Raw genomic sequence first — 18,150 nt, 5'->3', positions numbered from 1 at the left:
GCAAAATATGTTGTTGTTGTTGTTGTTGTTGTTGTTGTTGTTGTTGTTGTTGTTGTTGCTGCTGCTGCTGCTGCTGCTGCAATGAAACAGTCAGTTTCAATCAGCTACTCTTCAACACATTGCAGTTACCTTTTATAACTAAAACCTGATGGTGGGCGAATTCCTCTTGACTTACCTGCAATTGGCTCACCATTTACCATCTATCTTGGTTATAAATCAGAAAAAGCAATTCCACTTTCTGAGAGTACTCGCCTGGCTTGTAACATTGGAACTCTCATACCCATGGTGAACTATCATATCCTGCCACCTAGGATAATGGATGCTTCATAAGACCACCGATTATAGAGAGCTCCCTAGACCACAAACAGACCATCTTACAGCGTGGTCATTTCAAGAGGGGTTTGTCCCTCACAGCCGTGCAGTCAGCCCTTCAGCCAGCCTGCCCAACATGGATCCCATACCTTCTTCGTTCTTCTTCCCAGCAACCCTTCCTCAAAACTCTCTTTTCCTGTCACGTCACACCTCGGCAACCTTCCAAACTGAGTCTCTGTTCATGCTTCAGGACAAGGGGGAAGGACAGTTCTCTTGCATTGCCAATGGCCCTCAGTGGCCCTTAATGGCCCTAGCTTGCCCAGGTCATTTTGCATAGGCTAGCCCAGGAATTCCTCTGCAGCTTCTTTCCTTCCTTCATATCCCCAACACTCAAAATCCTAGCATTTACAGTCATACCTCGGGTTGAAGTAGCTTCAGGATGAGTATTTTTGGGTTGCGCTCCGCGGCGACCCGGAAGTAATGGAGCGCATTACTTCCGGGTTTCGCCGCTCATGCATGCACAGACGGTCAAAACGACGTCACACGCATGTACGGAAGCGGAGAATCGTGACCCGGGTTGCATTCGCTTCTGGATGCGAACGAGGCTCCGGAATGGATCCCGTTCGTATCCAGAGTGAAATATACTCAGAGTCAAGAGTGGATTTCATGCTCTTTATTCAGCTCATAGTGGTGAGGAGGAATGGAAGTCCCCTCAAAGTATCTGCTTTATATACATTATTTACACAATGGGCTGCACGTGATTGGCTAATTCTGGAATTCTCCTGTAGACCAATCAGGTTGTGGATTTACTTCCATCTGGAGCTGGATTGGGTGGATCCTGCAGACCAATCATACTGCTGCATTGTTCTAGGACCAATCAGACTGCTGCAGTTTGGATCCTATTGTTCTAGGACCAATCAGACTGCTGCAGTTTGGATCCTATTGTTCTAGGACCAATCAGACTGCTGCAGTTTGGGTCCTATTCAGCTCAGTACATAACACAGAGGTACCACTGTATTAATTTCTGTAGTTTAGGACAGGGGTCAGCATACTTTTTCAGCCATGGGCCGGTCCACTGTCCCTCAGACCATGTGGTGGGCCGGACTATATTTTGGGGGGAAAGTATGAACAAATTCCTATGCCCCACAAATAACCCAGAGATGCATTTTAAATAAAAGGACACATTCTATTCATGTAAAAACACACTGATTCCCGGACTGTCTGTGGGCCGGATTGAGAAGGCGATTGGGCTGCATCTGGCCCCCAGGCCCTAGGTTTCCTACCCCTGGTTTAGGGGGTCATCTCCACCTCAATCTATAACAATATGCAAAATGGCCAGCCAGCAGAATAAATTGCTGACCGGAGATCTTTTGGGAGGTAGCCGATAAGATCCAAACGTGGTAAAGGAACAGATTGGCTTTGTAGTGCTGCTTTACCACCCAAAGAGGGAGGGCAGGGAGGACTGCCGCCTGGCGCTGCCCACCCCACGCTTGGTCTGGGTCCTGCAACCATACTCTGCTCCCTTCCCCTGAGTTCCCTTGCACTGGCGCCAAGGGGAATAGCTTTTTTTCCAGAACCACAATCCCTAGGCAAATGGGGAAGACCAGCAGCCCAGGCCACAAGCCATGGGGAGTGCATGAGCCGGGGAGAAACGCCAAGCAGGCCACACTCTGCACCCCTTTTGCCTTTGTAACAATTTCCGATTGGGCTGCCTGAATCAATCCAAAGAGAGAAGCCACTTCCTGGAACATTTTCTACATCCGAAACCACAGGAGAGGGCCCCCGTCGCCAGCGGGGAGGGGAGGGTGATCAAAGCCAGATGGTGGGCTGGGCAGGGAGACGACAGGGAGGGGGACAAGCTTGTACGACAACACACACACACACACACACACACACACACACACACACACACAGAGGCAGGCAGGCACTAATATTCAACACGCATGGGAAATCGCTAATGCAAAGGCAGCCAGCGGGAGAAATCTCTGCAGAGAGCGCTCTAATCAGAGGTGCATGCCTTGCGATGTATACAGAATGCATGCATGCTGCAACCAGTGGGTTGGGTAAGAGGCATCTCTGGCAAGGGCTGTCAGTCTTTGTCTTGTAGCCCCGCCCCTCCTCCTCTAGCCACACCCACTGATCACAACTCAGTCCCATCTGCGGGCGCACCACTTCTGTAAAGAAAGAAAGAAGCAGGAGATCCTCCTTTTACATAGAGGAGAAGTACTTCCGAGCATGTGCAGAGTGGCTTTCCCTTGACCACTGAGCTACTACAGGCAGTCCCCATAACCTTGAGAGGTCGTATGATGACCGGTATTTTTGCAGGAGGGATACATGCACATACCGGAAATGTAGGTTTGTGCAGTTGAAGTGGGTTAAAGGGATCTGCCACCTCAGTACAACAAATCCACTTAAAAAATAAAAATGGACTTTTTTGAGGTTAGGAAAGTATTGGGGAAACACACCAAAAAGTGTGGGATGAATGGATGAACAGTGGATTGGAAGGAATGCTTCATATATCCTTCAAGTAAGCAAATCAGGATGAAAGCTCTATAAACATAATAACATAGGGAATTTCCTTACACAGAGTCGGGCCACTGGGTCCATCTAGGTCTGTACTGTTTTCAATGACTAATAGCAGCTCTTTAGGATTTCAGGCAGAAATCTTTCTTAGCCCTACCTGGAGATGCCAGGAATTGAAACAGGAGCCTGGTGCTCTATCCCTGAGCTATAAAGGTAAAGGGACCCCTGACCATTAGGTCCAGTCGTGGTTGACTGTGGGGTTGCGGCACTCATCTCGCTTTAGTGGCCGAGGGAGCCGGCGTACAGCTTCCGGGTCATGTGGCCAGCATGACTAAGCCGCTTCTGGCGAACCAGAGCAGCGCACAGAAATGCTGTTTACCTTCCCACCGGAGCGGTACCTATTTATCTACTTGCACTTTGACGTGCTTTCGAACTGCTAGGTTGGCAGGAGCAGGGACCCAGCAACGGGAGCTCACCCTGTCGTGGGGATTTGAACCGCCGACCTTCTGATCAGCAAGTCCTAGGCTCTGTGATTTAACCCACAGCCCCACCCACGTCCCACCGTGTCCCTATAGCTCTTCCCTAAATAGGTCACCTGGAAAAGCCTAGTGTTATGGGACAGGGCTCCCCTCCCCCCAGGGCAGATGGCAGCAGAGCCCATCACAGTCTTGCTCTATAAAGCCATTATAGGTGCTGCTTCCTCTAAAACTCATATCCCCTATGATTCCTGGATTTTAAATTATAGAATATATCAGTTATGTGACACCCACCCACCCCGAGCCAAGGAGATAAGTAAGTATACAACCTTTAGAAGACATCCGAAGGCAGCCCTATCTAGGGAAGCTTTTTTAGTGTTTAATGTTTCATTATCTTTTTATATATCTTGGAAGCCACACAGAGTGGCTGGGGTATAAAGAGTAAAATTATTATGATAACTATTGAATAGGACGTCCCTATTTTCACTGGAGAAGTGTTGGAGGGTACGCAATGGATCTAGATTGTGTGTGGACTACACACACAAAACAAGAAGTTTCCATTGATTCTAGAATAAAATGTCTGGTGTCTACGCAGCCTTACTGTCGGCGGGCAACTTCATGGCTCCTGCTCTCACTTTCTATCATTCCTCATCTTTAAAACAGACTTGGACTGGGTAGCCCTCAAACAGAGGGTGTGTTCAAACAGAGGAGTGCACCATCAACACAGAGGACTGTCCTACACAAAGTGGGGCACCTGGCCACCCTGTTCATAAAAATCAGCAAATAAAACTAGCTACCCCATTTGCTCTGTATCCCACAGTTTCTCGGGATGGTCGCTAGTTTCTTTAAAAAGTGCAAAGCTTCAGCAAGGTCCTGACATGAGAAATTCCCTGCTCAGCATCCCGATTTCCACCACGACAAGCTTCACATATTCCACTGCTGAGGACAACTCAGAGATGGCTAAGGGCCACTTCATTTCTCCCCTAAATCTGCCCCGCGGCCTAATCTTTCTGGCCTCGGCTTGGAATTCCTTCCGATTGCTGAGCAGTGACATAACCCCCAAGCCTGAGGGATTAATCCTATTAGATCATCTTTACATCCTAGAGAAACCTCAGTCTGTTTTCTCTGGTCACCATCTGAGGCCAAGAGAAGCTCGAGATGTTAACTTCTTGCTGTCAGGAACTGAGCCTGAGGAACAGACAGGATTTAGCCCATGCTGAACTGCAAGGCGAGGCATAAAGATTAGCCCAGAAAACTTCCTTGCTCCAATATTCTCTGACCCACATAAGAGGATTCCAGGTCAACTTTCTGATTGCTTGAAACAATGTGTGGCTTTTACCAATGGCGTCTTCCTTGCCTCAAAGTTGCTGAATGGCTATAGATGTCAGCAGGCAATAAAGTTTCTTTCCAGGCTGTGAAAAGCATTGTCTTGTGGATTTTTATCCCCCCCTCCCCCCCAAGATCAAGCTGCTGTTAAAAGCAGAAGCACAGGCCAGGCCTGTTTTTGTACAGTCAGTTGGCAACCCTAAAAGCAATCCAGTGTTTGCTGTATGGCACATGCATTGCCCTGAAGTTGGCCTTCATGAGGCCTCGTCAATCAGTTATTGAACTGAGAGGTGCACAGAATATCCACTGTTGACTGTCCATCTCCCCACTCTGCCACTGCTGCCTCCCTCATGGCAAAATTTAGACTGGAAGCTCCTAGGAGCAAGGGAATATGCATTTTTTTAGTTTATGTTGCTCTGTAAAGCAAAGGTATGTTGATGGTGGTATAGAACTTAGTACTATAGAGGAAAGAGTCTCCTCCTTTAAATTCCTAGGAGTTTATCTCAGTGAAGACCTTACTTGGAAAATAAATACAACCCAGGTGGTTAAGAAAGCCCAACAGAGACTCCATCTCCTCAGAGTCTTGTGGAAGAACAATGTCAATCAACATTTGATGATCTCCTTCTACTGGTCAACAATAGAAAGTGTCCTTTCATACTGCATCACGGTGTGGTACGCTGGTTTGACATCAACTGATAGGAAGTGCCTACGGAGGGTGGTGAATACAGCACAAGATATTATGGGCTGTCCCGTGAATCCACTGGATGAAATAGCGGAAGAACGTTGCCTCAGGAGAGTGAGGAAAATTCTCAGGGTTGATTCTCACCCTGGCCGGCACTGTCTTGATCTCCTGCCCTCGGGCAGAAGATATAGAAGCATGATTAGTCACACCAACAGGGTAAAGAATAGCTTCTATCCGTGGGCTGTTAGGCTGCTGAACAAAAAGATAACAACAGGGCAACTGACTTTCGGGTTTGGTGGGTGTGCGTCAGTAAACAAGGGGAATTAAGACTAAGAGAGCTGGGGGGGGTGCTCGTGTAATCTCACTGTATACAAGTTGTACAGGTGACAATAAAGTATTTCAATTGCTACTAGTAGGGTGGTTGTTATCTAAAGCTAGTTTCCACAACGTGCCACCACCTTCTGGCAAACCAGAATCTGGGATGCTACTATGTAAAAAGAAGCAGACTCGACTCTGATGGCATGCCATACATTTAAAGCATACACCTCGAATCCTGGAAACTGTAGTTTACCCCTTTGAGAGAAGCCTTAAGCTGACTACACATGACATACCTTTAAAGAAGCCCATTCTTTCCTGCAAAGAATTATGGGTACTGTAGTTCCCCCTGACAGAGTTCCAATTCCCAGCAGCCCTTAACAAACTACAGCACCCAGAATTCTTTGCAGGAAAGAATGGGTTTTGAGTGGGCTTTAAAGACATAGTGTGCACACAGCCTATATGTGCTTTAAATATGGGGTGTGTGTACAGCCACTCATATTGACTGGTATCGGTTTGTTATGGGGGGGTAAATAGATCACTGCACTTCAGTAAGGGCAATATGTGCTTTCCACCTCTGACATTGTTGAGCTGTCTGCAAATGGGTTTGGGGTGTCTTCCTAGGCACTGCAACAACCCTCCAGGAATCATTGTAATACCCGGGACTTTCTCCCCTGCAAGCTCCACTTATCAAAATGACGAGCAGTTTAATTATAACATTCTAACACCTGCTTCTTGGGAGAAAAGCAATGACAAACCTAGACAGCATCTTTAAAAGCAGAGACATCACCTTGCCAACAAAGGTCCGGATAGTTAAAGCTATGGTTTTCCTAGTAGTGATGTATGGAAGTGAGAGCTGGACCACAAAGAAGGCTGATCGCCGAAGAATTGATGCTTTTGAATTACGGTGCTGGAGGAGACTCTTGAGAGTCCCATGGACTGCAAGAAGATCAAACCACTCCATTCTGAAGGAAATCAGCCCCGAGAGCTCACTGGAAGGACAGATCGTGAAGCTGAGGCTCCAATGCTTTGGCCACCTCATGAGAAGAGAAGATTCCCTGGAAAAGACCCTGATATTTGGAAAGATGGAGGGCTCAAGGAGAAGGGGATGACAGAGGATGAGATGGTTGGACAGTGTTCTTGAAGCTACCAGCATGAGTTTGACCAAACTGCGGGAGGCAGTGGAAGACAGGAGTTCCTGGCATGCTCTGGTCCATGGGGTCACGAAGAGTCAAACACGACTAAACGACTAAACAAACTAAACAACAACAACGTCTGCAAAGCATTCGTTCTTGTCTTGTATGCTCTCAAGTGAAAACAAGAGGATTTGTACACTAGGTGGCAGCAAAGGCTTACTTTTCAACCCATTCTCCAATTGCCAATATTGGCAGGATAAAGTTTGGGATAATTCTATCCTTTCTAGCCATTTATATATAGAACCTTTAATCCCGCAGATACTTGGCGGTCTTTATCGCTTTTACCTTCTCTCTGAGGTGGATCACCATTATTCCCATTTCGCAGATGGGGAACCGAGGAGCTATGATTTACCCTAGAGCACTTAACAGGCCCAAGGCAGAGGTGGGGTTTGAACCCAAATCTCTATTTACCAGACCAAATAGTTAAGCTGTGCCGCCTGATCCCAACCTTGCTAACTCAGCAGTAAGTCCCATTTTGCCCCATGGGCCCAATTCTCAGGTGCGTCTAGGCTTGCAGCCACCATGCGCCTATTCCCAATGCCACTTCATATGTAGTCCCCAAAATAATGGGGGGATAATAATAATAATAATAATAATAATAATAATAATAATAATAATAATAATAATTTTTATTTATACCCCGCCCTCCCCAGCCAAGACCGGGCTCAGGGCGGCTAACAAGCAATAATAAAAACAAGTTGAATGACTACAACTTAAAAACAACATTAAAATACAACATTAAAATATTAAAATGCAGCCTCACCACAGGAGGAGAAAGGAAAAAAGAAAGTGGGGGAGGGAATCAAATTGGCTCCAAGCCAAAGGCCAGGCAGAACAACTCTGTCTTACAGGCCCTGCGGAAAGAAATCAGATCCTGCAGGGCCCTGGTCTCATGAGACAGAGCGTTCCACCAGGCCGGGGCCAGTGCTGAAAAGGCCCTGGCTCTGGTTGAAGCCAATCTAACTTCCTTAGGGCCCAGGACCACTAGGGTGTTGCTATTTATGGACCTTGAGGCTCTCCGTGGGGCATACCGGGAGAGGCGGTCCCGTAGGTACGAGGGTCCTAGGCCGTGAAGGGCTGTCAAAAGCAGCACCTTAAATCTGACCCTGTACTCCACCGGGAGCCAGGGCAGCTGGAAAAGCACTGGGTGAATATGCTCCCATGGCAGAGACCCCGTGAGGAGCCTCGCTGCAGCATTCTCCACCCTCTGGAGTTTCTGGGACAGCTTCAAGGGCAGCCCCGCGTAGAGCGAATTACAGTAGTCAAGCCTGGAGGTGACCGTCGCATGGATCACTGTGGCCAGGTCGGGGAGGGAAAGGTATCCTTAGGGATGCTTAGTTCAGGTCACAGGGGAATTGTGTCTTATTGGTCCGGGTCGGAAAAGCTGTTCGGTTGGGTAACCAATATACGTGAGGGGCCCCCACTATTCAGGCCAAACGTGAAGCCGGGCGTTCAGCGACGTCAGGATGTCAAACGGAAGGTGTTATCTCTGCGCTGTGCTGCTGTGTTCTTTGTTCTCCTACGACTACCCAAAGGCTGACCTTCAGTCGATCCATTTTTGCTACGCGTCAGCCAATCCGGGGCGAGTGTCTGCATGCTGACCTCAGAGCCCAACCAGCAGAAAGACTTTGCACGAAATCAGAGCAGAAGAAGGGAAGTGTCAGAGCACCAGGCTGAGAGAACTGCGAGCAGCTGGAATTATGTGTGACTTCTCGGAAGATCAGGCCGCTGAGCTCAAGGCGGCTTTCCAGCTCTGTGACAGAACTGAAGATGGCAAGATCCTGTACTGCCGGTTGGGTGAAGTCATGAGAGCCCTGGGCCAGAATCCTACCAATGCTGAAGTCATGAAAGTTCTGGGGAACCCTAAGAGTGATGAAATGAATGTGAAGACCCTGAGCTTCGAGCAATTCCTGCTGTTATGTACTGAGTTGAATAGGATCCAAACTGCAGCAGTCTGATAGGTCCTAGAACAATAGGATTCAAAATGCAGCAGTCTGATTGGTCCTAGAACAATAGGATCCAGAATGCAGCAGTCTGATTGGTCCTAGAGCAATAGGATCCAGAATGCAGCAGGAACCACCCAATCCAACTCCAGGTGGAAGTGAATCCGCAATCTGATTGGCCTACAGGAGAATCCCAGAATTAGCCAATCACGTGGGGCCCATTGTGTAAATGATGTATATAAAGCAGACAGTTCGGGGAAACTTCCACTCCTCACTACTATGAGCTGGATAAAGAGCATGAAATCCACACTCGACTCCCGAGTATATTTCACCTGCCCATGATGCAAACCATTGTCAAGAACAAGGATCAAGGCTGCTTTGAGGATTATGTGGAGGGGCTGAGGGTCTTTGACCAGGAGGGCAACAGGACAGTCATGGGAGCGGAGAAACTCCATGTGCTTGTCACCCTAGAAGATGACCGAGGAAGAAGTAGAGATGCTTGCGGCCGGCCATGAAGACAGCAATGGCTGCATTCACCATGAAGAGTTGGTGCGGATGGTTCTGAGCAGCTGAAGATCACCTCTAGCTTCTCCCCATAACCTTTTCCAGTTTATCCTTAAAATGTTTGTGCCTTTTTATCTGTGTCTGAAACCACTTTTGGTTCCCTCTTTCTTCCATCTCTTGGTTTAGTCCTTGAGGCTAAAAGGAAAGGAAGAAAAAACATTTGTCTAAAGTGGGTTCTCCTGATGGGTAGGAAAGCAAACTGCTGGCTTTTCTTGCATCACTTTACTTCCAGGAGTGTTCAGCTTATTTCCTCTTGGTTTCTTTAATAAACTGTTCCCAAAAATGTCTTACTAAAAACAAAGACAAATGCTGACCTTCTGTTTCAGACCCTCTCTGTTTCTTTCCCCCATCCCTTTATTTTTCTTGACTCGAGTTCCACAATGGATTAAAAAAAAAAAGGAATTTCAGATACGTTCAATTGTTCAGAGCCAGTTTTAGACCTGACCAGTAGATGTCACTGAAACCATGGGATATGGCTAGAAAATAATATTTCCCCACCAGACCTTGCTTTTGTTTTTGTTTCAAATGCACTGCTGTTTCCTCTGCCCAACGCAGTGTGAGTCAAATGTTATTTGCTTCTACACTGAACAGCACCGCATTTAGGACTCATGTTGGCATCTGGTTGCCAAATGTTACTGATCTGAAGGCAAGGCTGCCGTCAATGTGACGCATAACAAAATACAGTGGTACCTCGGGTTACAAAAGCTTCGGGTTACAGACTCCACTAACCCGGAAGTAGTACCTCGGGTTAAGAACTTTGCTTCAGGATGAGAACAGAAATTGTGCTCCGGCGGCACGGCAGCAGCGGGAGGCCCCATTAGCTAAAGTGGTACCTCAGGTTAAGAACAGTTTCAGGTTAAGAACGGACCTCCGGAACGAATTAAGTTCTTAACCAGAGGTACCACTGTACAGTCTTCAGAAACCCATTAGACTACATTCATTACTCTCTTTCTTCAAAATAGCAATGATTATGCTGCCCTTTGGTGTTTTTTGATTGAGGATCAAATGGTTAAAAGCAAAACAGCCACAACAGTCTACAGTCATACCTCATGTTATGTCTGCTTCATGTTATGTTCTTTTAGGTTACGTCCCGCGGTGACCCGGAAGTACTAGAAAGGGTTACTTCCAGGTTTCGCCGCTCGCACATGCACAGAAGTGGTGAATCGCAACCTGCATGGGTGCAGATGCGCCGCTGTGGGTTGCACTCTTTTCATGTTGCGAACGGGCCTCCGGAACGGATCCTGTTCGCAACCAGAGGTACCACTGTACTGGACTTACGCCAGAAGCTTTCCATATAGGAAGACACATTTTTTTTTTAAAAAAAAAGATATTTATTAATGTTTCACAAACACTAAAAACAAATTCCAACATTTAAACTACAAAAGCAAAACAGATAAAAGATACACAATAGAAAAACAGTTGATAGAAGAAAGAAGAAAAAATAAAGAATAAAGAATAAAAACAAAGAGAAAAGCCAAAAATCAAAACTAAAAATAAATTAATATTTTCAAATCTTATATTTTCTTCACTAGTTTCTTGACCTCCTCACATCTACCATTTTGTATTCCTGTTCAAATATTAAATTCAGCAAATCCTTACCCTCTAACATTCATCCTTACTCCATATATTAACCTATTATTATAACTATCCATTTCCAGTTATCATTCCCTATTTACATTTTCTTAAGCATCTCTTTACCAGTACCACTTATTTTCAATCAAACGTCATTTCAACATTCCTTAATTTTACAGTGCTTCTGCAGGTAATCTTTAAACTTCTTCCAATCTTCCTCCACCGACTTTTCTCCCTGGTCACGGATTCTGCCAGTCATCTCTGCCAGTTCCATGTAGTCCATGACCTTCATCTGCCATCCATATAGGAAGATACATTTCAAGAGTCTGAAGCTCCACTTTAGCTAATGGGGCCTCCCGCTGCTGCCGCGCCGCTGGAGCACAATTTCTGTTCTCATCCTGAAGCAAAGTTCTTAACCTCAGCAGAAGACCAGGCAGGCACTTGAAGCATATGTAACCCGAGGTACCACTGTAGTCTTCTGTGACATTGTGGAATCTGGAAGAGCAAACCCTTTTAGAGACGGCCCCAGACATTAACAGCAGGGAGTGAGAAAATGTAGCCCTCTACACATTGCTAGACTACAAATTCAAGATAGACTTGTAGAGTTGGAAGGGGGTCTTCAGGGTCTTGCAGGAATCTCAGCAGGATCAGACATGACAGATGGCCGTCCAACCTCCCATGACTGACCATTGGCCATGCTGGCTGGGGCAGATAGGAGTTGGAGTTTAACAACAGATTCCATCTCTCTGTATAACAGGAAAAGGATGAAGCGTAGCATGGTGGCTCAGGCAGATAATGACTTCCTGCGAGTGCTTTGTTAAGTTGTGGGTTGACATAGCAGCCGGCACAGCGATTTCTTCAAGTAGCTCTTTATTATGATAAGCTGGAATAGAACTGACTGTGAACAGCCCAGAGTTCCCGCCTAAAATAACTGCCGCGGACCTGAGTGAAAACTATCTACAGACCTGAGTGAAAACTATATACAGTATCCCCCTGTTGGCCCAGGGTGAAACTACACTACATAACACCCCTCCCCACCGAGATAAAGCGTTAGTTACAATCGTAATGGTTCCCTTATATACAGCACTACGCGTAATGGTTCAATTAGGCCCAAAAGCATATCGGTTACATTTCCCATACTTAGACCAACAGTGATACCTGTCCAACAACATAGTCCTTTAAATAAGTTGGGCGCTTGGAAACTCTGCCAGACCGCCGGGGACTGGTAGCCAAGTCCGGAGGGCCACACAGTTCTCGCTGAGGCTGTGGTGCGACCCTAGGTGGCGTTGGAACCAACTCCCCTGGATCCGCTGCTGTGGGTGGAGCCTCCGCAAGTGGAGTGGTCTGAGTCTGTTCTGAAACGGCTTGGTTCGGCTCCACGCTGGCAGTTTGCGAGGGAGGTGTAGGTGGGGCCTCGCCATCTGTACGTGTCTCTTCTGGAGCCGCAAGCGCAGTTGGGGGCACCTCGGTAGTGTCCAAGTCCCCAACCCTGCACCTAAGCTGGTCTATGTGCCGTCGCCACAAGCGTCCGTCTTCGAGTGCCACCTGGTACGAGCGAGGTCCAGTGACTCCCACTACTGTGGCTGGCACCCAAGGGATGTCCCCCACATAGTTCCGGGCAAAGACCTGGTTTCCTGGGACAAATGACCGTGGTGCGTTGGCACAGCCTGGGGGTTCAGCCACGGCAAAGTCTGGGTGTAGCCGGTCGAGCGGTGACCTGAGGCGGAGGCCCATAAGCAGTTCAGCAGGACTCCTCCCTGTGGCCGCATGAGGGGTGATGTGTTGCACGAACAAGTATTCGGCGACCCGCTCATGCCAGTCTCCCCGGTCCAGGCGCGCCAGTGCCTCTTTTGTCGAGCGCACCATTCTTTCCGCTTGCCCGTTGCTGGATGGATGAAAGGGTGCCGTTAGGGCATGGCGGATGCCCAGTCCCAAAAGATACCGCTCAAACGTGCCTGACGTGAACTGCGGTCCGTTGTCAGAGACAAGGACATCAGGACACCCATGCGTTGCAAACAGGCCTCGCAGCACCCGGATGACAGCTTCGGTAGTGGTGGAGGGCATCAGGGCGACCTCCAGCCATTTGGAATAGGCGTCCACCACTACCATAAAGGTCCGGCCGTGAAAGGGGCCAGCCAGATCGATGTGCACCCTCGACCAGGGTGTCTTTGGCATCTCCCAGGTGTGTCCCTTAGCTGCCGGTGGTGCAGGCCTCGACTCCTGGCACGCTTGACAGGCGGACACCCAGGCAGTGATGGCATCGTCCATATTAGGCCACCAGACGTAACACCGAGCCAACGCCTTCATTTTGACAATTCCCGGGTGGCCAACGTGCAGAGCCTCCAGGACGCGCTGACGGAGTCCCTGGGGAATCACGACGCGGTCTCCCCACAGCAGACAGCCGCGATGAGCTGAGAGTTCATGTTGTCTGGTTGCGAAGGGCTGGAACTCTGATGCAAAAGGCCCTTGTGGCCACCCCCTCCACACCCAGTTGAGCACCCGGCTGATGGTGCGATCCTGGGCAGACGCGGAGGCCACAGTGGCAGCCGATACAGGCGCTGCCGGAAGATCCTCAATCAGAAGGAGCGATGAAGCTGGAGCCGGGTCTTCCACAAATGCTGGAAGAGGGCAATGGCTGAGGGCGTCGGCATGGCCCATCGATTTCCCCGGGCGATGGATGAGCCGGTAGTGGTAGGCAGCCAGGAAAACAGTCCATCGCAGCATGCGTGGTGAGAGGACCAGTGGAGTTGGACGACCACTGGCGAGGAGGCCCAGGAGTGGCTTGTGGTCAGTGATGAGGTCAAAAGTCCTGCCATAGAGGTATTCATGGAACCTCTTCACTCCAGCCACAAGTGCCAATGCCTCCTTGTTGAGCTGGCTGTAATTCCGTTCCGTCGGAGATAGTGTCCTGGAAAAGTAGGCGAGCGGTGCTTCTCTTCCATCTGGAAAACGGTGACTAAGGACAGCACCGATGCCAAAAGGTGAGGCGTCGCAGGCAAGGACCAGCGGCCTGGATTCACTGTATTGTACCAGCACACTGTCTGAAGAAAGGAGAGCCTTGACCGCGTTGAAGGCCGCCGTCTCCCGATGACCCCAGGCCCAAGGCGTCTTAGTGCTAAGGAGTCGGTGAAGAGGCTCAGCCATTGTGGCTTTGTGGGGCAGGAACATGTTATAAAAGTTCAGCAGCCCCAGGAATGCCTGCAACTCCGTTTTGTTCTTTGGGGTGGGGGCCTGCTGGATAGCGCGGATCTTGGATGTGGTTGGATGAAGGCCGGAGGCATCGATAAGATAGCCCAGGAACTCTACCTGTGGAACGGCGATCTGGCACTTCTCCCTCTTTACCTTGAGCCCGGCCTCCTGGAACCTGGTCAGCACGGCACGGAGGCGCTCGAACAGCTGCTGGTGTGAGTCTGCAGACACCAAGACGTCATCAAAACATGGTACCACGCCCGGAAGCCCTTGCAGGAGACGCTCCATAAGGCTTTGGAAGATGCCAGGAGCCACACTCACCCTGAACTGCAACCGGCGGCAACGGAATGCCCCCCGGTGGGTGACGATCGTCTGGGCTTCAGCAGTGGCATCATCGACTGGCAGTTGTTGATAGGCTTGGGCAAGGTCCAGCTTAGCGAAGACCTTACCCTCACCCAGGGAATGCAGCAGGTGTTGGACAACAGGAACCGGATAAGCGTGCTGCTGAAGTGCCTTGTTGATCGTGCACTTGTAGTCAGCGCAGATTCTCACCGACCCATCTGGCTTGACAGGCGTGACGATGGGGGTTTCCCACTTTGCGTGGTCAACCGGCTCCAAAACTCCTTGGGCGATCAGTTTGTCCAGTTGTTCGTCCACCTTAGCCTTGAGAGCAAAAGGAACCCGGCGTGGCTTTAGCTTGATGGGGGCGACTTGTGGATCAAGGCTAAAGGAGATGGGCGTACCTGTATATTGCCCCAAGGTGCCGTCAAAAACCTCGGCAAAGTCTTTGACCAGACCCTCAGTCTCTGCGTTAGAGATGCAGTTGATGCCGGTGACTTCCAGGCCGAGGGCATCAAACCAGTCTAGCCCTAGGAGGCTTGGCCGCTAACCTTCGACCACCACCAACCGGAGCAGGCCCGAAAAATCCTTGAAGGCGATCTGGAACCGGCCAACGCCTACCACGGGAATGTCGTTTCCCTGGTAGTCTCTCAGGTGTACGCGGTGAGAGTCGAGTTGCCTTTTGGACACTCTGGGTACCAGTCTTTTGATGGTGCTCCATGACACGATGGACAGGGCAGACCCAGTGTCAATCTCCATGTCACATGGAGCTCCTTCAATGAGCACCATGACGTTCAGCTTGCGTCGCGTAGGCGAGTCGGTTTGGCCAATCGTGGTTCCAGACAGGCAGCGGCAGTTGGTGAGAGCGAAACAACTTTCCTTGGCAGACTGGAGTGAAGACTTGGACTTGCGAGTCGATGAAGGGGGGGTGTCAGACGGAGCCGATCGGCAGACCTTAGCGATGTGGCCCCTTCTGGAACACTTCCTACAGATGGCGTCTCTGAATCGACACTTGGCACGGGAATGGTTGCCTCCGCAGCCAGCACATTCCGGTTGGCCCTTGGACTTCTGTTGGAACTTCCTGCGCTCCCACTTTGTCTGGTGCACGTCATCGTCTTCACTGGAGGATGCCTCATCACTGCTGGCCTCTTCATGATGCACCGGAACTGGCTCCCTAGCAAGACGCGGGCTGCTGGACTTGCGGATCTCCTGGGCGGAGCGTTCAGCAGCTTCTGAGGCCACCGCCTCCTCAATGGCTTTCTGTAGCGTGAGGTCTGGCTTGGCTAGGAGACGCCGTTGCAGATGGATGTCCCGGACCCCGCAGACGATTCGATCCATCAGGGCATCGTCTAAGTCTCGGAACTCACAGTGCATTGCAGCCTGTCGCAGGGCGGTGGTGTAGTTGTTGATTGACTCCCCCTCTGCCTGGTTCCGGTGGTAGAACGCATGGCGGGCAGCAATCTTGGACGGCTTTGGTGCGTAGTGGTTGCGGAGCTTCTCTTGGATCGTGTCCCATGGTGTTGCCTGGACTGCTTCAGGCGCAACCAATGCTCGGGCCGTCTCAAACACCTCAGGCCCACAGAGGCTGAGGAATAGGCCCCGCTTCCGATCCTTTGATACTGCTGTCAGCTCGTTGGCTTGGAGGTAGCAGTCGAACCGAGCGAGGTAGGAGTCCCATGATTCAGAGGCTGGCGCAAACGGCGGTAGAGGCACGAGTGAAGCCATGATTCCGATGCCGGCGTGAAGGGCGATGGATGGAACACAGTGCTCTAGCCAAAACAGTCAGCTCTGAATTGGTTCTGCCCAGTGATTTCGCTCAGTGATTTCGCTCTGTGATTCAGCTCAGTGATTCAGCTCAGTTCAGAGGCTGGCCGCATCTGGCTGTGCTCTGATGTCCATCTATGCCATCCTCGTCGCCAGTGTTAAGTTGTGGGTTGACATAGCAGCCGGCACAGCGATTTCTTCAAGTAGCTCTTTATTATGATAAGCTGGAATAGAACTGACTGTGAACAGCTCAGCCGGCCTTGATTTATAGGCAGCCGGCTGTCAACATTGTAACCACAACAGCCCAGAGTTCCCGCCTAAAATAACTGCCGCGGACCTGAGTGAAAACTATCTACAGACCTGAGTGAAAACTATATACAGTATCCCCCTGTTGGCCCAGGGTGAAACTACACTACATAACATGCTTCATGGATGCAGAGTCCAGATTTGGACCCAGCTATTTCCAATCGCTATGCTACAGCGACTGGCCTCATGGTGTAGAACCTCCATGCTCAAGAGAAGAATATCAGGCACAAGAGACAAATAACATAGGAACCAGCAGCCTATATGTCCTGCTTGTAAGCTGTCCAGAAACCCTTGTCTGGTGGCCCACTGGTAGAAAACAGGACTAGACTAAGTTTTATTCCGGCCGGGTGGACTCTCCTTAGAACTTTAGGGCAAATAAAGTGAATATGTTTGCCCTGATAAGAAAACTCTGCCCAGGAAGGCTTATCTGTGACAGCCATTTCGCACAACCAAGCTATTGTACGACAGCCGCCATTTTGTCGCATGAGGAATATCGCTGCTCTGTTGACCTGCCTTTCCTATGTTTGGTTTCTTTGGAACTTGGTCAGCATTTTGGAAAGTGGGGGAAACAGAGGCAGGTGCTCAATTCTCTTCCCGCCAATGAATTTATGGGTTGCCCTGGCAATTTGGAGGATAGCACCGCACTGCCCACTTTGTATGTGAGCCAGGGATTGGCCTGGAAGAAGCACGGTGGCACATCCTCTTGCGCCAAATTCATCTTCTGCACAATTTCCAGGAGACTTTCCCCCCTTCTTTCATAAACACTGGCTGCGCGCAGACAGCTCTGAAGGAGGATCCATCTGTGGCGCCACTCTGTGAGCCAAGTTCAAGCGGGCCTCCGTCCCAGCACCGACACATGAATGCAGCCATCGATCTGGCAGGGCTGAGTAGCTCATTGATCCCCCTGCCAGCTTTGGGGAGGAGTGTCTGGGAGCTCAAGCAAGCGGCTTTCAAAGAATTCTTCCAAAACTCTTTGGTCGGAGGGGGAGGATTTTCTGAGATGAAGTGGATAACACTAAAAAATGGATTAGACTAGAGATCAAACAATGCAAATATATATGCGCACATGCCCTCCTCAAATTAACAGGGGGAGAAGAGTGGGAGGCACCCCTCCCTCTCAGCTTTGAAGGAAAACACAAGCCTCTAGCCAAATCTGTTCATAGCAGAAACACAATTCCTCATAGCGCATGATCCAGCCCATATTAAGCGCTTTTAAGTCCCAGAGATTTCAGAAGAAACCTTTGGCATATAGTTATGTGCTCCCCACATCTCCAGGCCCCAAGAAGTTGTCACATTCACCCTGGTTCAGTTCCCTTTGGAAGGAGTTCGCTCACGGGAGGCTTACGGGCATTTTGTAACTTTTGAGTTTATTTACAAAAATACAGGTGAGGCAGAGGCACAACTTGAATTGAGGGTCCCCAGCGTGGTGCCTGTGGGCACAATGGCACCCGCAGATGCCCCCTAATTGGTGCCTAGCGATATCTGCTTTCAGAGGTGCCAACTTTTAATAACGTATGGGGGGCAGGAAAGCCCTGCCTCACATAATTGATTGCAAGACACTGCACACACGCCACTGGAATGGTAGTGCCCATCAACTTTGGGGGGCAGCCACCTCAAACATTTTATGGGTGGAGTGAGACTTC

General features: G+C 49.6%; 1 protein-coding gene and 1 pseudogene across 2 annotated transcripts in view; both read left to right on the top strand.

Moving 5' to 3' along the window:
• Nucleotides 1–8,463: 8,463 nt before the first annotated feature.
• Nucleotides 8,464–9,346, top strand: LOC310697564 (myosin light polypeptide 6-like; annotated as a pseudogene). The gene is made up of 2 exons: nucleotides 8,464–8,745; nucleotides 9,096–9,346. The product of its transcript is annotated as a myosin light polypeptide 6-like (transcript).
• A 2,103-nt stretch (nucleotides 9,347–11,449) lies between these two features.
• Nucleotides 11,450–18,150, top strand: part of PRR13 (proline rich 13) — a 114,849-nt gene continuing 108,148 nt past the window's right edge. Inside the window, exon 1 of the mRNA XM_083490595.1 lies at nucleotides 11,450–11,464. The gene's annotated coding sequence lies outside the window, so the exon portion shown is untranslated. The remainder of the gene's footprint in view (nucleotides 11,465–18,150) is intronic.

This window comes from Podarcis liolepis (assembly GCF_965112155.1).
Source record: "Podarcis liolepis genome assembly, chromosome: 2".
Taxonomy (NCBI): domain Eukaryota; kingdom Metazoa; phylum Chordata; class Lepidosauria; order Squamata; family Lacertidae; genus Podarcis; species Podarcis liolepis.
The sequence above is the reverse complement of the archived record's forward strand: the minus strand, read 5'-3'. Positions and strand labels throughout refer to the sequence as shown.